The following is a 25010-nucleotide window of genomic DNA, read 5'->3' on the forward strand; positions in this document are numbered from 1 at the left end:
TCAAAGATGATCCTAAGATCCTAAGATGATCAAAAGATACCTAATACAATAGTAAAAGGTCCTATTTATAATAAACTAGTCACTAGGGTTTACAGGAGTAAGTAATTGATGCATAAATCCACTTCCGGGGCCCACTTGGTGTGTGTTTGGGCTGAGCTTAAGTGTAGCACGTGCAGAGGCCATTTGTGGAGTTGAACGCGAGTTTCTATGCCAGTTTGGGCGTTCAACTCTGGTTTTGGATCCTTTTCTGGCGCTGGACTCCAGATTTGGGCAGAAGGCTAGCGTTGAACGCCAGTTTACGTCGTCAATTCTTGGCCAAAGTATGGACTATTATATATTGCTGGAAATCCTTGGATGTGTACTTTTCAACGCAATTGGAAGCGCACCATTTCGAGTTCTGTAGCTCCAGAAAATCCACTTTGAGTGCAGGGAGGTCAGAATCCAACAGCATCAGCAGTCCTTTTTCAACCTCTGAATCTGATTTTTGCTCAAGTCCCTCAATTTCAGCCAGAAAATACCTGAAATCACAGAAAAACACACAAACTCATAGTAAAGTCCAGAAATGTGAATTTAACATAAAAAATAATGAAAACATCCCTAAAAGTAACTAGATCCTACTAAAAACATACTAAAAACAATGTCAAAAAGCGTATAAATTATCCGCTCATCACAACACCAAACTTAAATTGTTGCTTGTCCCCAAGCAACTGAAAATCAAATAGGATAAAAAGAAGAGAATATACTATAAATTCCAAACTATCAATGAAACATAGCTCCAATCATATGAGCGGGACTTATAGTTTTTTGCCTCTTGAATAGTTTTGGCATCTCACTTTATCCATTGAGGTTCAGAATGATTGGCATCTATAGGAACTCAGAGTTCAGATAGTGTTATTGATTCTCCTAGTTCAGTATGATGATTCTTGAACACAGCTTCTTTATGAGTCTTGGCCGTGGCCCTAAGCACTTTGTTTTCCAGTATTACCACCGGATACATAAATGCCATAGACACATAATTGGGTGAACCTTTTCAGATTGTGACTCAGCTTTGCTAAAGTCCCCAATTAGAGGTGTCCAGGGTTCTTAAGCACACTCTTTGTTTTTGCTTTGGACCTTGACTTTAACCGCTCAGTCTCAAGTTTTCACTTGACACCTACACGCCACAAGCACATGGTTAGGGACAGCTTGGTTTAGCCGCTTAGACCAGGATTTTATTCCTTTCGGCCCTCCTATCCACTGATGCTCAAAGCCTTGGGATCCTTTTTATTTGCCCTTGCCTTTTGGTTTTAAGGGTTATTGGCTTTTGCTACTTGCTTTTTCTTTTTTCTTTCTATATATTTTTTTTTCTTCGCCTATTTTTTTCTCTCTCTTTTTTTTTTCTGCAAGCTTTGTTTTTTTTTTTGCTGCTTTTTCTTGCTTCAAGAATCATTTTTATGATTTTTCAGATTATCAAATAACATGTCTCCTAGTCATCATTCTTTCAAGAGCCAACATATTTAACATTCCTAAACAACAACTTCAAAAGACATATGCACTGTTCAAGCATACATTCAGAAAACAGGAAGCATTGTCACCACATCAATATAATTAAGTTAAGTTCAAGGATAAATTCGAAACTCATGTACTTCTTGTTCTTTTGAATTAAAACAGTTTTTATTTAAGAGAGGTGATGGATTCATAGGACATTCATAACTTTAGGACAAAGTTACTAACTACTAATGATCATGTAATGGGGACACAAACATAGATAAGCACATAGAAAACGAAAAACAGAAGTAAGAAGAACAAGGAATGAATCCACCTTAGTGATGGTGGCGTTTCCTTCTTGAGGAACCAATGATGTCCTTGAGCTCTTCTATGTCTCTTCCTTGTCTTTGTTGCTCCTCCCTCATTGCTTTTTGATCTTCTCTTATTTCATGCAGCATGATGGAGTGCTCTTGATGTTCCACCCTTAGTTGTCCCATATTGGAACTCAATTCTTCTAGGGAGGTGTTGATATGCTCCCAATAGTTTTGTGGAGGAAAGTGCATTTGAGGCATTTCCGGAATCTCATGGTGATGAGCTTCTTGCGCCTCTTGAGCTCCATAACTGGGCTCTCTTGCTTGCTCCATCTTTTTCTTAGTGATGGGCTTTTCCTCTTTAATGAGGATATCTCCCTCTATGTCAATTCTAGCTGAATTGCATAGGTGGAAAATGAGGTGAGGAAAGGCTAACCTTGCCATGGTGGAGGACTTGTCAGCCACCTTGTAGAGTTCTTGAGGTATAATCTCATGAACTTCCACCTCTTCTCCAATCATGATGCTATGGATCATGATGGCCCGGTCTATAGTAACTTCAGACCGGTTGCTAGTGGGAATGATTAAGCATTGAATAAACTCCAACCATCCTCTAGCTATAGGCTTGAGGTCCAATCTTTTTAGTTGAACCGGCTTGCCTTTGGAGTCAATCTTCCATTGAGCTCCTTTTACACATATGTCCATAAGGACTTGGTCCAACCTTTGATCAAAGTTGACTCTCCTTGTGTAGGGGCGTGCGTTCTCTTCCATGTATGGCAAGTTGAACGCCAACCTCACATTCTCCGGACTAAAATCTAAGTATTTCCCCCGAACCATTGTAACATAGTTCTTTGGATCCGGGTTCTTACTTTGATCATGGTTCTTGGTGATCCATGCATTGGCATAGAACTCTTGAACCATTAAGATGCCGACTTGTTGGATGGGATTTGTTAGAACTTCCCAACCTCTTCTTTGAATTTCATGTCGGATCTCTGGATACTCATTTCTTTTGAGTTTAAAAGGGACCTCAGGGATCACCTTCTTCTTGGCCACAACATCATAGAAGTGGTCTTGATGGGCTTTGGAGATGAATCTTTCCATCTCCCATGACTCGGATGTGGAAGCTTTTGTCTTCCCTTTCCCTCTTCTAGAGGATTCTCCGGTCTTAGATGCCATCAATGGTAATGGAAAAACAAAAAGCTTATGCTTTTACCACACCAAACTTAGAATATTGCTCGCCCTCGAGCAATAAACAAAAAAAAATAGATGAAGAAGAAGAAGAAATGGAGGAGAGGGAGAGGGTGATGTGGTTTGGCCAAGAAGGGTATAGAGGGGTTGTGTTGTGTGAATTGGTGAAGAATGGAGGTCTTTATATAGGGAAGGGAGGGGGGGTTAAGGTTCGGCCATATGGGTGGGTTTGGGTGGAAAATTGGTTTTGAATTTTGAAGGTAGGTGGAGTTTATGAGGTAGGTTTATGGGGAAGAGTGGATGGATGTGAGTGGTGAAGAGATGATGGGGAAGAGAGTTTGAGGTGATTGGTGAAGGGTTTTTGGGGAAGAGTGTTTATGGGGTTGTGTGAAAGAGAGTGGTGAGAAGAAGTGAGTGGAGGTAGGTGGGGATCCTGTGGGGTCCACAGATCCTGAGTGGATCCTGTGGGGTCCACAGATCCTGAGGTGTTCAAGGATTTACATCCCTGCACCCATTAGGCATGTAAAAATGCCTTTGTACCCAACTCTGGGCGTTCAGCGCCAGGTTGGTGGCCATTTTGGGCGTTCAACGCCCATTTGTGTGCCATTTCTGGCGTTGAACGCCAGAACCATGCCTGTTCTGGCGTTCAGCGCCCAGAAGCTGCCCATTTTGGGCGTTCGGCGCCAGAACCATGCTCTGTTCTGGCGCTGAACGCCAGACAGATGCTCCTCCAGGGTGTGATTTTTCTTCTGCTGTTTTTGATTCCGTTTTCAATTTTTCTATTTATTTTGTGACTCCACATGATCATTAACCTAAGAAAACATAAAAATAAGAATTAGATAAACATTGGGTTGCCTCCCAACAAGCGCTTCTTTAATGTCAATAGCTTGACAGTGGGCTCTCATGGAGCCTCATAGATGTGCAGAGCTTTGTTGAGACTCTCCAACACCAAACTTAGAGTTTGGATATGGGAGTTCAACACCAAACTTAGAGTTTGGTTGTGGCCTCCCAACACCAAACTTAGAGTTTGACTGTGGGGGCTCTGGTTAACTCTGCTTTGAGAGAAGCTTTTCAAGCTTCCTCTCCATGGTTGCAGAGGGAGATCCTTGAGTTTTGAATACAAGGGAGTTCTCATTCCATTGAAGGACTATTTCACCTCTGTCAACATCAATCACAGCTCTTGCTGTGGCCAGGAAAGGTCTTCCTAGGATGATGGATTCATCCTCTTCCTTTCCAGTATCCAGGACTATGAAATCAGTAGGTACGTAAAGGCCCTCAACCTTTACTAATACATCTTCTACTTGTCCATAAGCCTGTCTTCTTGAGCTGTCTGCCATCTCTAGTGAGATTTTAGCAGCTTGCACCCCATAGATTCCCAGTTTCTCTATTACAGAGAGGGGCATGAGGTTTATTCCTGAACCAAGGTCACACAGAGCCTTAAAGATCATGGTGCCTATGGTACAGGGTATTATGAACTTTCCAGGATCCTGTCTCTTCTGAGGCAATGTCAGTTGATCCAGATCACTTAGTTCATTGATGAACAAGGGAGGTTCAACTTCCCAAGCATCAATGCCAAACAATTTGGCATTCAGCTTCATGATTGCACCAAGAAACTTGGCAGTTTGCTCTTCAGTGACATCCTCATTCTCTTCAGAAGAGGAATACTCATCAGAGCTCATGAAGGGCATCAGGAGGTTCAATGGAATCTCTATGGTCTCTAGATGAGCCTCAGAGTCCTTTGGTTCCTCAGAGGGAAGCTCCTTATTGATCACTGGACGTCCCAGGAGGTCTTCCTCCTTAGGATTCACGTCCTCTCCTCTCCTCACAGGTTCGGCCATGGCGCTTATGTCATTGGCCTTGCACTCTCCTTTTGGGTTCTCTTCTGTATTGCTTGGGAGAGTACTAGGAGGGATTTCAGTGATCCTTTTACTCAGCTGGCCCACTTGTGCTTCCAGATTTCTAATGGAAGACCTTGTTTCATTCATGAAACTTACAGTGGCCTTAGATAGATCAGAGACTAGATTTGCCAAATTAGAAGCATTTTGTTCAGAGTTCTCTGTCTGTTGCTGAGTTGATGATGGAAAAGGCTTGCTATTGCTAAACCTGTTTCTTCCACCATTATTAAAGCCTTGTTGGGGCTTTTGATCCTTCCATGAGAAATTTGGATGATTTCTCCATGTTGAGTTATAGGTGTTTCCATAAGGTTCACCTAAGTAATTTACCTCTGCTATTGCAGGGTTCTCAGGATCATAGGCTTCTTCTTCAGAAGATGCCTCTTGAGTACTGTTGGATGCAGCTTGCATTCCATGCAGACTCTGAGAAATCATATTGACTTGCTGAGTCAATATTTTGTTCTGAGCCAATATGGCATTCAGAGTATCAACTTCAAGAACTCCCTTCTTCATAGGCGTCCCATTACTCACAGGATTCCTTTCAGAAGTGTACATGAACTGGTTATTAGCAACCATGTCAATGAGTTCTTGAGCTTCTGCAGGCATTTTCTTTAGGTGAATGGATCCACCTGCAGAGGTATCCAATGACATCTTTGATAGCTCAGATAAACCATCATAGAATATATCCAGGATGGTCCATTCTGAAAGCATGTCAGAAGGACACTTTTTGGTCAACTGTTTGTATCTTTCCCAAGCTTCATAGAGGGATTCACCTTCTTTCTGTCTGAAGGTTTGAACATCAGCTCTAAGCTTGCTCAGCTTTTGAGGAGGAAAGTACTTGGCTAAGAAAGCCGTGACCAGCTTATCCCAAGAGTTCAGGCTGTCTTTGGGTTGAGAATCCAACCATAATCTAGCTCTGTCTCTTATAGCAAAAGGGAAAAGCATGAGCCTGTAGACTTCAGGATCTACTCCATTAGTCTTAACAGTATCACATATCTGCAAGAATTCAGTTAAGAACTGAAAAGGATCTTCGGATGGAAGTCCATGAAACTTGCAGTTCTGCTGCATCAGAGAAACTAATTGAGGTTTCAGCTCAAAGTTGTTTGCTCCAATGGCAGGAATGGAGATGCTTCTTCCATGTAAATTGGAATTAGGTGCAGTAAAGTCACCAAGCATCTTCCTTACATTATTATTATTTTCGGCTGCCATCTCCTCTGCCTGTTCGAAAATTTCTGAAAGGTTATCTCTGGATTGTTGTATTTTAGCTTCTCTTAATTTTCTCTTCAGAGTCCTTTCAGGTTCTGGATCTGCTTCCACAAGAATGTTCTTATCCTTGCTCCTGCTCATATGACAAAGAAGAAGGCACAGAAAAATAATAATAATAATAGAGATCCTTTATACCACAGTATAGGGATCCCTTTGTGAGTGGAAGAAAAGAGGGGGAGACAAAGAATGTAATATAATGGAAGAAACACAACTGTGAGGATGGAAGAGAGATGAAATGAGATGTTAGGATATGAATGAATAAATAGAATGAGATGGGGGAGGAATAATTTTCGAAAATTATTTTTGAAAAGGAGTTAGTGATTTTTGAAAATCGTTTTTGAAAAATATTTAGTAATTTTTTTTCGAAAAATTTTTTTTGAAAATAGAAATAAAAATAATTAGTTAATTAAAAAGAAATTTTTGAAAAAGGGGGAGGTATTTTCGAAAATTAGAAAGGGAGAATTAGTTAGGTGGTTTTGAAAAAGTTAAGAAACAAACAAAAAGTTAGTTAGTTAGTTGAAACAAATTTTGAAAAGATAAGAAGTTAGGAGGTTAGAAAAGATATTTTGAAAAGATATTTTTGAAAAAGATAAGATAAGAAGATATTTTTGAAAAGATATGATAGAAATTAGTTTTTGAAAAAGATTTGATTTTTAAAATCACAATTAATGACTTGATTCATAAGAAATCACAAGATATGATTCTAGAACTTAAAGTTTGAATCTTTCTTAGCAAGCAAGTAACAAACTTCAAATTTTTGAATCAAAACATTAATTGATTAGTTATTTTCGAAAATTTTATATAAAAATAAGAAAAAGATTTTTGAAAAATATTTTTGGAATTTTCGAAAATAACTAAGAATTTTGAAAAAGATTTGATTTTTGAAAAAGATTTTGAAAAAGATAAGATTTTCAAATTGAAAATTTGATTTGACTCATAAGAAACAATTTGATTTTAAAAACTTTTGAAAAAGTCAACTCAATTTTCGAATTTGATGAGAGAAAAAAAAGGGAAAGATAATTTTTTGATTTTTGAAATTTTTATGAAAAACATGAAAATTATGCAATGCATGAAATTTTTAGATCAAAACATGTGATGCATGCAAGAATGCTATGAATGTCAAGATGAACACCAAGAACACTTTGAATGTCATGATGAACATCAAGAACATATTTTTGAAAAATTTTTGATGCAAAGAAAACATGCAAGACACCAAACTTAGAATTCTTTAATGCTTACGCACTAAGAATTCAAGAATGCATATGATAAACATGAAAAGACACAAAACAAAAAATCATCAAGATCAAACAAGAAGACTTACCAAGAACAACTTGAAGATCATGAAGAACACTATGAATGCATGAAATTTTCGAAAAATGCAAGATGCATATGCAAGTGACACCAAACTTATGATATGACTCAAGACTCAAACAAGAACACAAAAATATTTTTGATTTTTATGCTTTTCTAATTTTTTTTTTGGATTTTTTTCGAAAAATTAATTGAAAAAAAGAAAAAAATAAGGATTCCAAAATTTTTAATATGAATTCCAGGAATCTTGCCATGTTAGTCTAAAGCTTCAGTCCAGGAATTAGACATGGCTCACTAGCCAGCCAAGCTTTTAATGAAAGCTCCAGTCCAAAACACTAGACATGGCCAATGGCCAACCAAGCTTCAGCAGATATGGATACTTTTCATGTATAGAACAACTAAGTGTGTGAGAATCTCTTCATTTGTGATGGTAAGTTGAAACCCCAGTCCAAAAATTAGACATGGCTTACAGCCAGCCAGGATTCAACAAATCATCATGAAACACTAGAATTCATTCTTAAAAATTTTGAATAAAATTTTTTTTTTTGAAAGCAATTTTAAAATTTTTTTTTTCGAAAACAGATGAGGAAATTTTAGAAATATTTTTGAAAATAAAACAAAAAGAAAATTACCTAATCTGAGCAACAAGATGAACCGTCAGTTGTCCAAACTCAAACAATCCCCGGCAACGGCGCCAAAAACTTGGTGTTGTTGCCGGATCAAAAGGGAATCTGGCACTGATGTTACCGGACCAAAAGCTTGCCGAAAACTCAAACAATCCCCGGCAACGGCGCCAAAAACTTGGTGCACGAAATTCTGATGTCCAGGCTCGGCTCCAAAGCTTGGTGCTTTGATCTTAATTCATAATTGTCACAACTTCGATACAACTAACCAGCAAGTGCACTGGGTCGTCCAAGTAATACCTTACGTGAGTAAGGGTCGAATCCCACGGAGATTGTTGGTATAAAGCAAGCTATGGTCACCTTGCAAATCTCAGTCAGGCGGATTTAAACATGATACTTTATTAGATTAAAATAAACAATAAAAGGGATAGAGATACTTATGTAGATTCATTGGCAGGAATTTCAGATAAGCGAATGGAGATGCTTTTCGTTCCTCTGAACCTCTGCTTTCCTGCTATCTTCATCCAATCAGTCTTACTCCTTTCCATGGCTGGCTTTATGTGATACATCACCACTGTCAATGGCTACTTTCGGTCATCTCACGGGAAAATGATCCAATGCCCTGTCACGGCATGGCTAATCGTCTGGAGGCATCAGCCTTGTTAATGGCTTCATCTTATCCTCTCAGTGAATAATATGCTCACGCACCCTGTCACGGCACGGCTATTCATCTGTCAGTTCTCGATCATGCTGGAATAGGATTTACTATCCTTTTGCGTCTGTCACTAACGCCCTGCAATCGCGAGTTAGGAGCTCGTCACAGTCATTCAATCATTGAATCCTACTCAGAATACCACAGACAAGGTTTAGACCTTCCGGATTCTCTTGAATGCCGCCATCATTCTAGCTTACGCCACGAAGATTCTGGTTAGGAGATCTAAGAGATACTCATTCTAGCTTAATTCATGTAGAACAGAAGTGTTTGTCAGGCACGCGTTCATAAGGGAGAAGGATGATGAGCGTCACACATAATCATCACCTTCATCACGTTCTTGGGTGCGAATGGATATCTTAGAAGAGAAATAAGAAGAATTGAATAGAAAACAGTAGTACTTTGCATTAATCTTTGAGGAACAGCAGAGCTCCACACCTTAATCTATGGAGTGCAGAAACTCTACCGTATGAAAATACATAAGTGAAGGTCCAGGCATGGCCGAGATGGCCAGCCCCCAAAATCTAAGAACAATGCGTTCAAAGATGATCCTAAGATCCTAAGATGATCAAAAGATACCTAATACAATAGTAAAAGGTCCTATTTATAATAAACTAGTCACTAGGGTTTACAGGAGTAAGTAATTGATGCATAAATCCACTTCCGGGGCCCACTTGGTGTGTGTTTGGGCTGAGCTTAAGTGTAGCACGTGCAGAGGCCATTTGTGGAGTTGAACGCGAGTTTCTATGCCAGTTTGGGCGTTCAACTCTGGTTTTGGATCCTTTTCTGGCGCTGGACTCCAGATTTGGGCAGAAGGCTGGCGTTGAACGCCAGTTTAAGTCGTCAATTCTTGGCCAAAGTATGGACTATTATATATTGCTGGAAAGCCCTGGATGTCTACTTTTCAACGCAATTGGAAGCGCACCATTTCGAGTTCTGTAGCTCCAGAAAATCCACTTTGAGTGCAGGGAGGTCAGAATCCAACAGCATCAGCAGTCCTTTTTCAACCTCTGAATCTGATTTTTGCTCAAGTCCCTCAATTTCAGCCAGAAAATACCTGAAATCACAGAAAAACACACAAACTCATAGTAAAGTCCAGAAATGTGAATTTAACATAAAAATTAATGAAAACATCCCTAAAAGTAACTAGATCCTACTAAAAACATACTAAAAACAATGTCAAAAAGCGTATAAATTATCCGCTCATCACTCTCTATTTTCTCTGATATGGTGGAAAAATTTCTGGAAGTCTTCATGGATGACTTCTCAGTATATGGAGACTCATTCAGCTCCTGTCTTGATCACCTAAAACTTGTTCTGAAAAGATGCCAAGAAACCAACCTAGTTTTAAACTGGGAAAAGTGTCACTTCATGGTGACTGAAGGAATTGTTCTTGGGCATAAAATCTCAAACAAGGGAATAGAGGTGGATCAAGCAAAAATAGAGGTAATTGAAAAATTACCACCACCTGCCAATGTTAAGACAATCAGAAGCTTTCTGGGGCATGCAGGATTCTATAGGAGGTTTATAAAGGATTTTTCAAAAATCGCAAAACCTCTAAGCAATATGCTAGCTGCTGACATGCCATTTGTGTTTGACACAGAGTGCCTGCAGGCGTTTGAAACGCTGAAAGCTAAGCTGGTCACAGCACCAGTCATTTCTGCACCAGACTGGACATTACCATTTGAGCTAATGTGTGATGCCAGTGATCATGCCATTGGTGCAGTATTGGGACAGAGGCATGACAAGCTTCTGCATGTCATTTATTATGCCAGTCGCGTTTTAAATGATGCCCAGAAAAATTACACAACCACAGAAAAGGAATTACTTGCAGTGGTTTACGCCATTGACAAGTTCAGATCCTACTTAGTAGGATCAAAGGTGATTGTGTACACTGACCATGCTGCTCTTAAGTATCTACTCACAAAGCAGGATTCAAAACCCAGGCTCATCAGATGGGTATTGCTTCTGCAAGAGTTTGATATAGAAATAAGAGACAGAAAAGGGACAGAGAACCAAGTAGCTGATCATCTGTCCCGGATAGAGCCAGTGGAAGGGACGTCCCTCCCCTTCCTTGAGATCTCTGAGACGTTCCCTGATGAGCATCTATTTGCCATTCAGGAAGCACCATGGTTTGCCGATATTGCAAACTATAAAGCTGAAAGGTTCATACCCAAGGAGTACAATAGAATACAAAAAAAGAAACTAATTACTGATGCAAAGTACTACTTGTGGGATGAGCCCTATCTCTTTAAGAGATGTGCAGACGGAATTATCCGTAGGTGTGTCCCCAGAGAGGAAGCACAGAAAATCCTATGGCATTGCCATGGATCTCAATATGGAGGCCATTTCGGAGGTGAGCGAACAGCCACCAAGGTCCTCCAATGTGGCTTCTATTGGCCCACACTCTATAAAGATTCCCGAGAGTTTGTACGTAATTGTGACAGTTGCCAAAGAGCTGGTAATCTGCCTCATGGTTACGCCATGCCTCAACAAGGAATCTTGGAAATAGAGTTGTTTGATGTATGGGGAATTGACTTCATGGGACCTTTCCCACCATCATACTCAAACACTTATATTCTGGTGGCAGTTGACTATGTATCAAAATGGGTTGAGGCTATTGCCACACCCACCAATGATACTAAAACAGTGCTGAAGTTCCTCCAAAAACATATCTTTAGCAGGTTTGGTGTCCCTAGAGTGTTAATCAGTGATGGGGGCACTCACTTCTGCAATAAACAGCTTTACTCTGCCATGGTTCGGTATGGAATTCGCCACAAAGTGGCCACTCCATATCATCCACAAACCAACGGGCAAGCTGAAGTCTCTAACAGAGAATTAAAGAGAATCCTGGAACGGACAGTAAATACCCGTAGAAAGGATTGGGCAAGGAGCTTGGATGATGCTCTGTGGGCTTACAGAACAGCATTCAAGACCCCTATAGGGACCTCTCCATACCAACTCGTGTATGGTAAGGCATGCCACTTGCCCGTGGAACTGGAACATAAGGCCTACTGGGCAACCAGATTCCTAAACTTAGATGCCAAATTAGCAGGAGAAAAACGATTGCTCCAGCTAAATGAGCTAGAGGAATTCAGATTCACAGCTTTCGAAAATGCCAAGCTTTATAAAGAAAAATAAAAAAAATGGCATGACAGAAAGCTGTCATCTAGAATCTTTGAACCAGGACAGAAGGTCCTGTTGTTTAACTCTAGACTCAGGCTATTCCCCGGGAAACTGAAATCCCGGTGGAGGGGACCATACGTGATTACAAGTGTGTCACCATATGGTTACGTGGAGCTTCAAGATATTGATTCTGATAAGAAGTTCATTGTCAATGGACAAAGAATCAAGCATTATCTTGAAGGCAACATTGAGCAAGAATGCTCAAGGCTGAAGCTAGATTAAAAGCTCAGCAAGGTCCAGCTAAAGACAATAAAGAAGCGCTTTCTGGGAGGCAACCCAGCCATGGAGCATTAATCCTCTAAGTATTTTGCCCTATTTTTCTTTTTTATTTGTTTATATAAAGTTTACTGACACTAAGGTAAAGGATCAATTGCATAAGTTTACAGGGTTACAGAAGGAATTTGCACACAAAACAGAGATTGGAAGCTCAATGGCAAGAAAACGCCAGTAATGGCAGCAATTGGGCGTTCAACGCCAGAAATGGCCACCCACTGGGCGTTGAACGCCAGGAATGGCAGCAACTGGGCGCTGAACGCCCAGGAGATCAGCATTTGGGCGCTGAACGCCCAAAACAGGCAGTGTTTGGGCGTTCAAACGCCAGGAGGACAGGGAGGAGCCAAATCCAGTAATCCCACACGTATTTCCATTTTAATTTCAAATTTTATGCTTCAATGCATGATTTTTACATGAACATATCAAGAACCCTGATTTCTAAAATCCTTAATTTCTAAAAATCCATCTTTCCAAATTCAATCCAACTCTTTTCAAAATCTTTTCTGAAAACAAATCTATCTTTTTCACTCAAAAATCTTTTCAACTAATCCATATCTTTTTCAAATATCCATATTATCTTTTTCAAATAACCCACCCCCCACCCCTTTAAATTGGGTTCGGCCCCCCCCTCCTTCATCAACAAGTGCTACTCAATCTCCGTCTATCCCTCTCCTTTCTTTTCTTTTGCTTGAGGACAAGCAAACCTCTAAGTTTGGTGTGTTTATCCGAGATCACTACTAAGATTATGGCTCTCAAAGGAAAACAATCCACTCCAAGAGGCAAGAAAGAGAGCGTTCCAAAATCACTTTGGAATCAAGGGAAGTTCTTATCTAAAGAACATTCAGACCATTATCTTAAAGTAATGAGTCTGAGATCAGTGATCCCGGAAGTGAGATTCGATCTGAAAGAAGATGAATATCCGGAGATCCAGGAGCAAATTCGAACCAGGAACTGGGAAGTCTTAGCTAATCCTGAAACGAAAGTAGGAAGGAACATGGTCCAGGAGTTCTATGCTAATATGTGGCAGACTGACAAGCAAAGACTATCTGGAACAGCCTGCTACGAATTTCGGACCATGGTCAGGGGAAAGATTGTTCATACCACCCCTGACAAGATCAGAGAGATATTAAAGCTACCTCAGCTAAAGGATGATCCAGACTCCTTCAACAGGAGGATGATGAGAGTAGACATTGGCCTGGATAAGATTCTAGAGGACATATGCATCCCTGGAGCCAGGTAGACCACCAACACAAAGGGCGTCTCAAATCAACTCAAGAGAGAGGATCTCAAACCAGTTGCCAGAGGATGGCTGGACTTCATTGGGCGTTCTCTGTTGCCCACTAGCAACCGTTCTGAAGTCACAGTTAAAAGAGCAGTGATGATTCATTGCATCATGATGGGAAAAGAAGTGGAGGTTCATCAGCTGATTTCAACTGAGCTCTATAAGATTGCTACAAAAATTCAAAAGAGGCCAGGTTGGCTTATCCAAGCATGATTTCTCTGCTCTGCAAGGACGCTGGAGTCAAGATGGGAATAACTGAATATATCCTAATTGAAAAGTCAATCACCAAAGCATCAATGGAGAGACAACAAGCACAGGAGGATCTTATCAAGAAGAGAGCACAGGAATTCCTCCCAGAGATTCCTCAAGCGGAATATTGGGAATATCTTGAGACGTCTGTCACCAAGATACAGGAAGCTATGGAGCAAATAATAAAACAACAGAAGGAACACAGTCAAATGCTGACCCAGATGTTTAAAGAACAAGAGGAGCAGGGACGTGACTTAAGGGAACTGAAGCGCCAAAAGTCTTCTGTAATACCAAGCCTCCCAAGGATCAGAGGAACCCCCATACCCCCCAGAATAAAGGTTGTTAATTTCCAATTTCTGCCTTAACTCTGTGACAGTGTCCTTATAAAAAGTTTACCTTAGAAGTCATATAATAGTAATTAGTATCTATTTGATTTTATCTCCAATTAAGCTGTAGTTTATTTTTCTCATCATCATTAAACATGAATAAAATAGTAGATCTTTTGAATAAGAAGCAATAAAATTTCGAGTTTAATAAAAGAAATTCTAATTGGTTAAATGTGGTGGCAATGCTTTCTGTCTTCTGAATGAATGCTTGAACAGTGCATATGTCTTTTGAATTTGTTGTTTAAGACTGTTAAATATGTTGGCTCTTGAAAGAATGATGAACATGAGACATGTTATTGATAATCTGAAAATCATAAAAATGATTCGTGAAGCAAGAAAAAGCAGCAAAGAACAAAGCTTGCAGAAAAAAAAAAAGGAGAGAAGCAAGCAGAAAAAGCCAAAAGCTCTTAAAACCAAAAGGCAAGGGCAAATAAAAAGGATCCCAAGGCTTTGAGCATCAGTGGATAGGAGGGCCTAAAGGAATAAAATCCTGGTCTAAGCGGCTAAACCAAGCTGTCCCTAACTATGTGCTTGTGGCGTGAAGGTGTCAAGTGAAAACTTGAGACTGAGCGGTTAAAGTCAAGGTCCAAGCGAAAAAAAAAAAAGAGTGTGCTTAAGAACTCTGGACACCTCTAATTGGGGACTTTAGCAAAGCTGAGTCACAATCTGAAAAGGTTCACCCAGTTATATGTCTGTGGCATTTATGTATCCGGTGGTAATACTGGAAAACAAAGTGCTTAGGGCCACGGCCAAGACTCATAAAGAAGCTGTGTTCAAGAATCATCACACTGAACTAAGAGAATCAATAACACTATCTGAATTCTGAGTTCCTATAGATGCCAATCACTCTGAGCTTCAATGGATAAAGTGAGATGCCAAAACTGTTCAGAAGCAAAAAGCTACTAGTCCCGCTCATCTAATTAGAATCTGAGCTTCATTCAAAAACTCTGAGATATTATTGCTTCTCAACCTATTAGTCTTCTATTTTATTTGTCTAGTTGCTTGAGGACAAGCAACAGTTTAAGTTTGGTGTTGTGATGAGCGGATACTTTATACGCTTTTTGGGGTTAATTTCATATAGTTTTGAGTATGTTCTCGTCAGTTTTTAGTCTATTTTCATTAGTTTTTAGGAAAAATTCATATTTCTGGACTTTACTATGAGTTGTGTGTTTTTCTGTAATTTCAGGTATTTTTCTGGCTGAAATTGAAGGAGCTGAGCAAAAATCTGATTCAGGCTGAAAAAGGACTGCTGATGTTGTTGGATTCTGACCTCCCTGCACTCAAAGTGGATTTTCTGGAGCTACAGAACTCGAAATGGCATGCTTCCAATTGCGTTGGAAAGTAGACATCCAGGGATTTCCAGCAATATATAATAGTCCATACTTTGCACAAGGATAGACGACGTAAACTGGCGTTCAACGCCAGTTCTCTGCCCAATTCTGGCGTCCAGCGCCAGAAAAGGATCAAAAACTGGAGTTGAACGCCCAAACTGGCACAAAACTGGCGTTCAACTCCACAAATGGCCTCTGCACGTGAATTGCTTAAGTCTCAGCCCCAGCACACACCAAGTGGGCCCCAGAAGTGGATCTCTGCATCATCCATCATAGTCCACTCATATTTTGTAACCCTAGGCTACTAGTTTAGTATTTAAACGACTTTTAGAGACTTATTTTATATCTCATGACATTTCAGATCTAAACTTTGTATTCTCTGACGGCATGAGTCTCTAAACCCCATTGTTGGGGGTGAGGAGCTCTGCTGTGTCTCGATGAATTAATGCAAGTATTTCTGTTTTCCATTCAAACACGCTTGTTCCTATCTAAGATGTTCATCCGCGCTTAACTGTGATGGAGGTGATGATCTGTGACATTCATCACCTTCCTCAAATCATGAACGTGTGCCTGACAACCACCTCCGTTCTATATACGATTGAATGAGTGTCTCTTAGATTCCTTAATCAGAATCTCCGTGGTATAAGCTAGAACTGATGGCAGCATTCATGAGAATCCGGAAAGTCTAAACCTTGTCTGTGGTATTCCAAGTAGGATTCAAGGATTGCATGACTGTGACGAGCTTCAAACTCCTGAAGGCTGGGCGTTAGTGACAGACGCAAAAGGATAGTAAATCCTATTCCAACCGGATCGAGAACCAAACGGTGATTAGCCGTGCTGTGACAGAGCGCGTGAGCGTAGATTTTCACTGGAAGGATGGAAGGTAGCCATTGACAACGGTGATCCACCAACACACAGCTTGCCATAGGAGGACGTGCGTGCGTGAACAAGAAGACAGAGGAAAGCAGAGATTCAGAAGACAAAGCATCTCCAAAACTCCAACATATTCTCCATTACTGCATAACAAGTAACCTTTAATCCATGCTCTATTGTTTATTCGCAATTCAACTGATAAACATAATTGACTTCCTGACTAAGATTTACAAGATAACCATAGATTGCTTCAAACCAACAATCTCCGTGGGATTCGACCCTTACTCACGTGAGGTATTACTTGGACGACCCAGTGCACTTGCTGGTTAGTGGTACGCGTTGTGAAAAGTGTGATTCACAATTCGTGCACCACCAGCCAATCGGACATCCCCTCGGAAACTCTGGAAGACATCTCTACAATGTTATTGCGAGAAGACATGAGGCCAACTAAATCCTACAAGTAAGAAAAAGAAGAGGGGATTACTAAAAACATCTCGGACAAGGGAGAAAACAACTCAATACGATGCAGGAGATCACACAGAAAAGGAAAACCCCAAGACTCAAACCAAAATCTTGGGGCATCCTTTGGAGGCAATAATCAAGCAAAGTTTCCAAGAAAAATCTACAGCTCGCACCCCGACATCTCTCAGAAAGAAAACAAAAGAAAGCGAAAATGCAAAAAAAGATCACCCTCATACAGTTTATCAGAAGAAAGCACTATTTCTACAGTTTAGTAAAAATAACCAAGCGGAAAGGCGCAAACTTTTTCGAAATCAAGCAAAAAGCAAGCACCAACACCGAGCATACCAAACAAGAAATCATCAAAGACACCAGCCCCTTTTCCAGAATCAGATACATTATCATCAAAAGCACAAACGAGAAATAATATGTAGAAGCCCTAAGCACATTAAAGCAATAGGAAAGGCGAAAAAGATTCAGAGCACGCATTACGACTATAACCAGGCACAGTAGAAGCAGAAAGATCCAAACTTCCCTCAAAGCAAAATCGCAATTTAATCACGAAAAGCCAAAAGCAACGAAAAAGAAAGAAAATGCGAATGGAACTCACCTGGAGAAGAGAAAAGCTTCAAAGGAAAGAAGGAGAGGCAAGTTGTCCCGAGAATCGTCAAGCGACGCCGCCACGAAGGAAAAGAGGAAACGAGGGTGAAAAATAGAGAACGAGAAAAACGGAGGAAAATGGTGAAGAAGTTACGAAAGAGCAAAGAAGAGAAACCGTCTCTGAGCTTTCAAAAATCAAAATAAAGAGCCAAAGGAGAAACGGAGCAATTAATACTAATTAATTAGGGTATTAAACCCTCGCACGTTCCCCAGGACAAAGCGCTAATACAAAAGGGCGCGCTTTTAGAAGGAAAACGTTCTACATTAAAAAAAGCTTCTGCAAAGGAATCGACAAAATGCTTGAGTTCGGCTTCACTAAAGAAGGACCGAAGTCAAAGAACTCGACCTTAAACGGAAGACCGAGCTCAAGCAGGGGCACTGTTCATACCCAGGGTCGAGCTATCCGAACCGGGATGTTCAGTAGCGAAGCGATCGACTTGTTCAGGTCAAGCGGACCGACTTCTTTATGAAGAACTCGGCCAAAACGACAGCAAAGCCCAATAAAAGGGCCCAAATAGAGGAACACGACCCAGAATCCAAAGGCAATCCCAGCCTATAGAGATAAAGGCGGTTCCCTTGAAGATAAGCTGACTTCACTCAAGATAAGATAAGATAAGATAACTAACTTATCTTATCAGAAAGATCAGCCCACGCTACTATAAATATGCTGGAGCACCCAGGTATAACTCATACTCTGATTCTACATAAAAAACCTGCTTAATACCCGTGCTAACTTAGGCATCGGAGTCTCTTGCAGGTACCCCCCACCCTCCGGTGGCCAAGGATCAGCAAGGCAGTAAGTCCAACGAGTCGGACCCAACAACTCCGGCCGTCATCAGCCAGCCGGACACGTTATCTCCGACCAGTACAGAAGATCTCATCTGAGATCGACCTCCAATTTTAGGTAACCCTCGGAACAGTTGTGCATACCAAGTACATGTAAATTGCCTTCAAAGCATTCTAAAACTTTTGAATTGCATGTTTTGGCCACCATGTGATTTGATTTCATTATATATCATTAGGTAATTACTTCTATTCAATGCATTTTTTGTTAGGTGATGCTTGTTTATGATTGATCTTTATTTACATCGCCTAGTTCATGCATTGAGATTGTGGAATTGTGAAATTGGATCGTATGCTTACCTAGTGACATATTTTTTAGCTTTTTAAGCTTTGTGGACCATGCTTGCTATGTGATTGATTTTCAACTTCTACCTCTCTTTTTCTAAGTTGCATAGCACCCATGTCTCCCACTTTATGTCAATTAGGTTGCACACAAACTTCAAGGTGTGTCATTGTTTGATGTGCGCATTCCATATTTCATTTGTTTCATTGAATTCTCATGCACATCAACCAATGTCCATTCAATATCCATTTCACAATTGCTTGATTATTGCTTGAATGCTTTTATGCTTCTTTATTACTTGTTTGGCTATCTTAACCTACAAGTTTTTCTTTAAAGGATCTCAAGCACACTAGAATAGGTGAAGTGCATGCTTCTTTTGTGTAGTTGTGACGCACTATTTTCATCAATGTCACAACCTTATTAATTCACTTCATTTTAGTGATTATTACCTCATTCCAACAATTTATGCTCCCTTACTTTTTCATTTACTCGTCTTACTATCCTGTTTTCTATCTTTCAGGATGACCCACCATAAGCAAAAAGAGAAGCAGAAGAAAGAACATGCAGTAGCCGGTTGATCCACCAGCTGAAGGTGGCAATTCATGAAGTCGCCATACCCCCCTTTCTCATCTTTGAATGCACCGAGGACGGTGCAAACTTTTAAGTGTGGGGAGGTCGTCCGACCAATCGGCCAATCTTGGGTGAAAAGTTCTAATCCTAACACTTTCACATTTTAATTTTTCTGTTATTACTAGGTCTTTTAGAATTCTTAGTTGCATTGTCTTGATTTGCATATATATATAATAAGTTTAGTCAAAATAATAAAATTTTCCAAGGAATTTATCTATAGGGCATTCCAAAATTGATTTGAGTTAAAATATTTTTTTTTCATTGAAACATGCTTGAATTATATATTGTGGAACATGATTTTTGAGCTAGAACACACAACCTTGTAAGTTTTGAGCCTAATTGTGTGGTTACATCATATTAACCACTATTTTCATTCTTGTGTGTATTATTCTCTTTCTATGATTGTAATCTTTGATTTGTTTGATTCTTTATGTCCATTATTTTGTGTATGAATGCATTTATATGATTGAGGCCTTGATTCCATTTGAGCTCACTTACCCAAGTAGCCTACCTTGCATCAACCATTGTTAGCCAATTTTGGGCCTATTTTAATCCCCTTTTGTTCTTAATTTTAGCACATCACTACCCCTAACTGAAAAACAATAAATGTTTCTTATTTGGATCTTTAATTAGCTTAGACTAGTGAGAGTGTGTATTATTTAAGTGTGGGGAAGCTTGGGAACATTAGTTCAGGTAAAAGTGTATTTTGGGCTTTCATTGAAAATTTTAGAAATTGGGTACATACTCATGCATTAAATGTTGAACCATATGCATTAATCTCTTTTGTATATATTATGCTTTTGAAAAAAAACATAATAAGAGAAAAATAAAAAATAAAAAAAGAAAGAAAGAAAGAAGAAAGCAATAAAAAAGAGGCAAAATGTCCCAACGTAAAGTAATAATAATAATGCATATGGGATGTGAATTAAAAATGAAATGCATGATTGTGTGAAAAAATGAAGAATGGGTAGTTAGGTTTGTATTTGAATTGTATAGGTTGTTATATGTGTTAGGTGAGAGTTTAAGTTAATCAAAGATTCAAATTTTAAGCTCACTTAGCCATATGCATCCTCACCTTTACCCTAGCCCTATTACAACCCTCAAACGTCCTCATGATATTTGTATGCATGCATTGAATAATTGTTGATTGTTAGATGAAAAACAAATCTTAGAAAGCATGATTAAAGGAGAATTGAGTGAATCAACCCTATACACTTGAGCGATTAGAGCGTATACACATCCGGTGAGGGGTTCGATTGCTCAATTCTATGTTTTCACCTGTTATTATTCCTTATCTTGCAAGTTTATAATTCTTTTCAATAACTCAATTAAATTGTAGATTTGATTTGATTATGATTTCCTTAGCCCTTGTGTTCATATATGTATTCTTCGAAGTTAATTTATTTTGACCAAGTAGTTGCATTCATGTAGATAGGTTGCATTTAGATAGTGTGCATTGAATAAATATTAATACCCCTTTCTTGTCTTTCTTAGGTTTAGCATGAAGACATGCTATTGTTTAAGTGTGGGGAGATTGATAAACCACAATCTTATGGTTTATCTTGTATTGAATTTGGTGAATTTTATCAACTTTTCCTACATTTATTCAATGAAATAGCATAGTTTTGTGAATCTCTCCTAATTTGTGCTTAAGAGTGAAAACATGCTTTTTAAGCCCTTAATTTACTAATTTAATTCACTTTAATTCCATTCGATGTCTTGATATGTTTGTTGTGTGATTCTAGGTTTATAAAACAAGGATCAGATTGAAGAAGTGAAGAAAAAGCATGCAAAGTGGAGAATTCATGAAGAAATAAGGAGTTGGTGAATGCAAGGCCACGCGTATGCGTGACGGAGGAATTTGCCAGGCCATGCATATGCGTGACACTTGTCACGTGACCTCATTAAAGGAATACGCTGGGGGCGATTTCTAAGCTCATCCAAGCCCAAATCCAACTCAATTCTGAAGTATTTGAGGTCAAATTCAAGAAGGAACAGGAGAGAGCAATTAGGTTTAGTTTAGAACATGTTTTAGGTCATTTCTAGAGAGAAAAGCTCTCTCTTCTCTCTAGAATTTAGGGTAGATTAGTTAGATTTCTCTTAGATTTATGCTTTGATACTTGTCTTGATTTAGTTTTCCTTGCAATTTCTTGTTATTATATCTTTGCTCTCTTAGTTCTACTTGTTATTTCTTTTATTTGGTCATTTTTATATTTATAAACCATTGTTGATTTTAATTTTTATTAAATGCAATTTGATTTTTTTTTTTTATGTTTAATTGAGTTGTTATTATTATTTTCTTGCATTTGGTAGCTTTAGATTTTATTATTAGTGCAATTTAATATGCTTTTGTTTTCATGCACACCAAGTGTTTGATAAAATACTTGGGTTAGTTTTAGTGTAGTTTTTCACACTCTTGGCTTGGAATTGAGGATCTAGGTGACCTTGAGATATTGATGTCCATTCTTGATTGATAGATTAGGGTAGTTAGTTGATTTGGTTTTCACTAACGCTAGTCTTTCACTAAGCTAATTAGTGAGTTGGCTAGAATTTGTGGATTGAGATCAATTATGCCTATTTGACTTATCCTCGATGTTAGGGTTGACTAAATAGGATTAACTCTTCATAATCATCTATGTTTGTGGTCAATGGCTAGGATAGATAACCTTAACTCTCAATCCTTGCCAAGAGGTTTTTTAGCACTTGAATTTTCCTTTCTTTTGATTAATTGCCTTGAGTTTAATTGCTTTTGATATTTAGTTATTGTTTGTTTCTTTAATTCTTACTATTTACATTTCTCGCCTCTTGCTATCAAACCCCTTCCCTCATAGCCAATAATTGAGTACTCTATTGCAATTCCTAAGGAGAACGACCCGAGATTTAAAACTCTCGGTTTATATTAGTTTGTATTGTTACAATTCCTTATTTAAACTTTGATTAGAGTCAATTGTTGGTTTGGGACTATACTTGCAACGCCAATTCTATTTTGTGAAATTCCAAACCTACTTTTGGCCTTTGTCAAGTTTTTGGCTCCGTTGCTGGGAAATTGCATATGTGCGCTTGTTATAATTGCATATTCCGACTCCTCGTTTGGTTCTTGCTCTTTGCCTCTGATCAAAGATACTTTGTCCTCTCTTTGTATCTGCTTGTTAGGTGACCTCCTCTCCTTATTCAGCTATGGATAGGGGCCCTCTATGTCTACATATTCTCATTGTGCTTAGACCACAACTCTTGGAATGAAGGGGGCTCTATCGTGAAAACTGTGTCGAGAACGGCTTCGACTGCCACTTTTGCTATCTTCCCCTTGTCAAGAAGCAGCTCCTCTTTTTTTATTTGCAATCCAATTCCCAAAATCGACTCTAGGGACATAGAAATTATAATTCCTTGAGTAATTTGGTGCATTATTCTGCATCCATTTGTTGTTCGACACATTGTCAAGAGCCACTCTAGTCCAATTATTCATTCCTTGAGGATTTTGATTGACCATGACCACAATATGCATTTGTTTTTTAACAAGAGCACTTGTTAGGTATTGGCCCTTCCCACCACCCTGTTTTTATCAAGCTTGCCTTAGCTCTTCTTGATGAACGTGTATTACCTTACCACCATTATATTGCATCGAGGACATACAGCAACATTACCTTCTTCTTCCCTCTGCCTTAACAAAAAATCCAACAAGTCCTCACCTGCCTTTGGATAAATAGGCCTTCTACCTCAGACATGTCTAGTTCGAACTGTTCATCCTTCCCAATAGGCTCGACATTAGCCATGTTGATCGAGAAAATCATCTCTTATGTTTCAAGAAAGTTTGACGTGACATGGAAAGGATCAGAATGCACTTTCAGCTCAGGTTTGTCTGCAAAATTTAATCGAGTATCCTCAATAGCCTTTTGTTTTAAATCCCTGAAACATATACAATTATTAGTATAATGACCAGGATCTTGATAAGATTTACAAAACTTCTTATTCCTAATTTCAGAAATAGATGGCATTCTTTTTTCTTCCGGAAGCGTAAGTTGTTTATCTTTTAAAAGCATGTCAAAGATTTGTTCAGCTTTTGTTAAATCGAACGAATAACTACTTTCTCCTAACAAAGGGGTTTTGTCTTTTGCTGGATTAAGAGATCGACACACATAAGAAAGTCCATTTTTTAATTCTGTAGTAAAAGTAGACTCATTATTCGACTCCGCTTCATTCATACAATCAACATAAGTCACTTTTTTATTGAAGAAAGTCTTTCTTTTGCTCGACTCATGTTATTCTTTTTCTTTGTTTAATTTTTTAACTTTTTGGACCTTATCAGCCAACTGAGCCAAGTCAAGGAACTGCTGGTTTACTTCTTACGAATATTGAAATCGAGACCATTGATTTCCATCCTAACTACTTCAGGTTCAGGAATAAGAGTGAAATATTTGTTCCTGATATTCTTGAATCGTATCAAGTAGTCATCGGTTAATTCTACTTTTTTCCTTTTTGCTGTAAATAAATCAGATAAAGTTACTTTTGATTCTCCCCTAAAAAACTGATTATAAAAACTTCTTTCTAAATGAATCCAACTATGGATATCGAGTTAGGTTGTAAATTTGAAAACCAGGTAAACGCACTTTTTGTGAGGGAAGATGGGAAATATCTCCTTTTCAGATATTCATTACCAGCTAATTCTCCAATTTCGACCGTATAACGAGTTACATGCTCGACAGTCGATTCTCTACTTTCACCTGCAAATTTAGTGAGGTGCTTTGGAATTAACTCCTCTGGGAAGTTCGATTTGTAGAATATAGTCAGAAAAAGGAAAATAAAATAGGGCTGATTTGTTACTCTTGTATTAAATCCTACTCTATTCAAAATTTGCTTTACAGCTTGGGTTATATTTTGACCATAAGTTTAAGCAGTATTGTTTGCTCTCGCCCATTCAATACCCTATTTGGATCATCTCCTCTGTTCAAAATTATTGGGGGATTATTTGCATGAATCTCGCCTATCAGAGGTACAAATGGTCGATTGATTGCCCTTGCAATATCATCGACCCGTCGAGCTACTTGCTCTATTCTTTATTTTCTATCATTGGATCTAAAATTGTAGTTATCTGGTGGGTAAGCATATTAACTATGTCGTAATGGCTATCTTCAATTTGTTGCCTGAACACAACTAAAGATTCGATTGTGTTAGGAGACATTGTTCTGACCGAAATCTGTCTCGACATTTCTGAAAATATAGATTCACGTCCCACATTTGTTGGCAACCTGGTAAGGGTTGTCCCTGTACCTTGTGTCAAAGAGACATTTGACAACATTACAGTGGGTTGTAAAGGCATAGGTACTAAGCGTAAATATGGATGATTTTTTATCAAGTGTTGGAAAGGTATTATAATTTACCATATTAAGATCGTAACTACTTGGTATACCCACTGGAGGGTATCCTGGAGGAGGTCCAGGGTTGTATAGAGGATTATTTCTTGTTGTATTTGCACCTCCTATGCTCCCAACATTAGAATTTTCCAAAGTTGGAGAATAGTTTAGTGGCAACCCATACGGAGGCCATGTAGTAGCTGTAGTCGATGGGATTCCTTCTATTATTAGAGGATGCATCCGTCGACTTGTAGTTTCTATTGATGGGGCAGCTTCTGCCTTTGGACTGCTTATATGTTCTCCAATATTCTTAGCATCATTGTTTGATGTATCAGTAGTGGAAGTCTTATCGAACATTATTAACTTATCACTATGTAATCGCATGCAAGATTTGACACGTTTACTCAATTTCGGGATCCCACTGAACGTGCTAATTTATT

At 38.9% G+C, this 25010-nt stretch overlaps 1 non-coding gene across 1 annotated transcript; it reads left to right on the top strand.

Annotated features, from left to right (window-relative positions):
• The first annotated feature begins 5560 nt into the window (after positions 1 to 5560).
• On the top strand, positions 5561 to 5668 carry LOC148562610 (small nucleolar RNA R71). The gene has a single exon (XR_015887403.1). It is a non-coding gene; the product is annotated as a small nucleolar RNA R71 (small nucleolar RNA).
• The last annotated feature ends 19342 nt before the right edge of the window (positions 5669 to 25010 follow it).

The sequence above is a fragment of the Arachis ipaensis genome, chromosome B6, assembly GCF_059453495.1.
Source record: "Arachis ipaensis isolate K30076 ecotype BB chromosome B6, ASM5945349v1, whole genome shotgun sequence".
Taxonomy (NCBI): domain Eukaryota; kingdom Viridiplantae; phylum Streptophyta; class Magnoliopsida; order Fabales; family Fabaceae; genus Arachis; species Arachis ipaensis.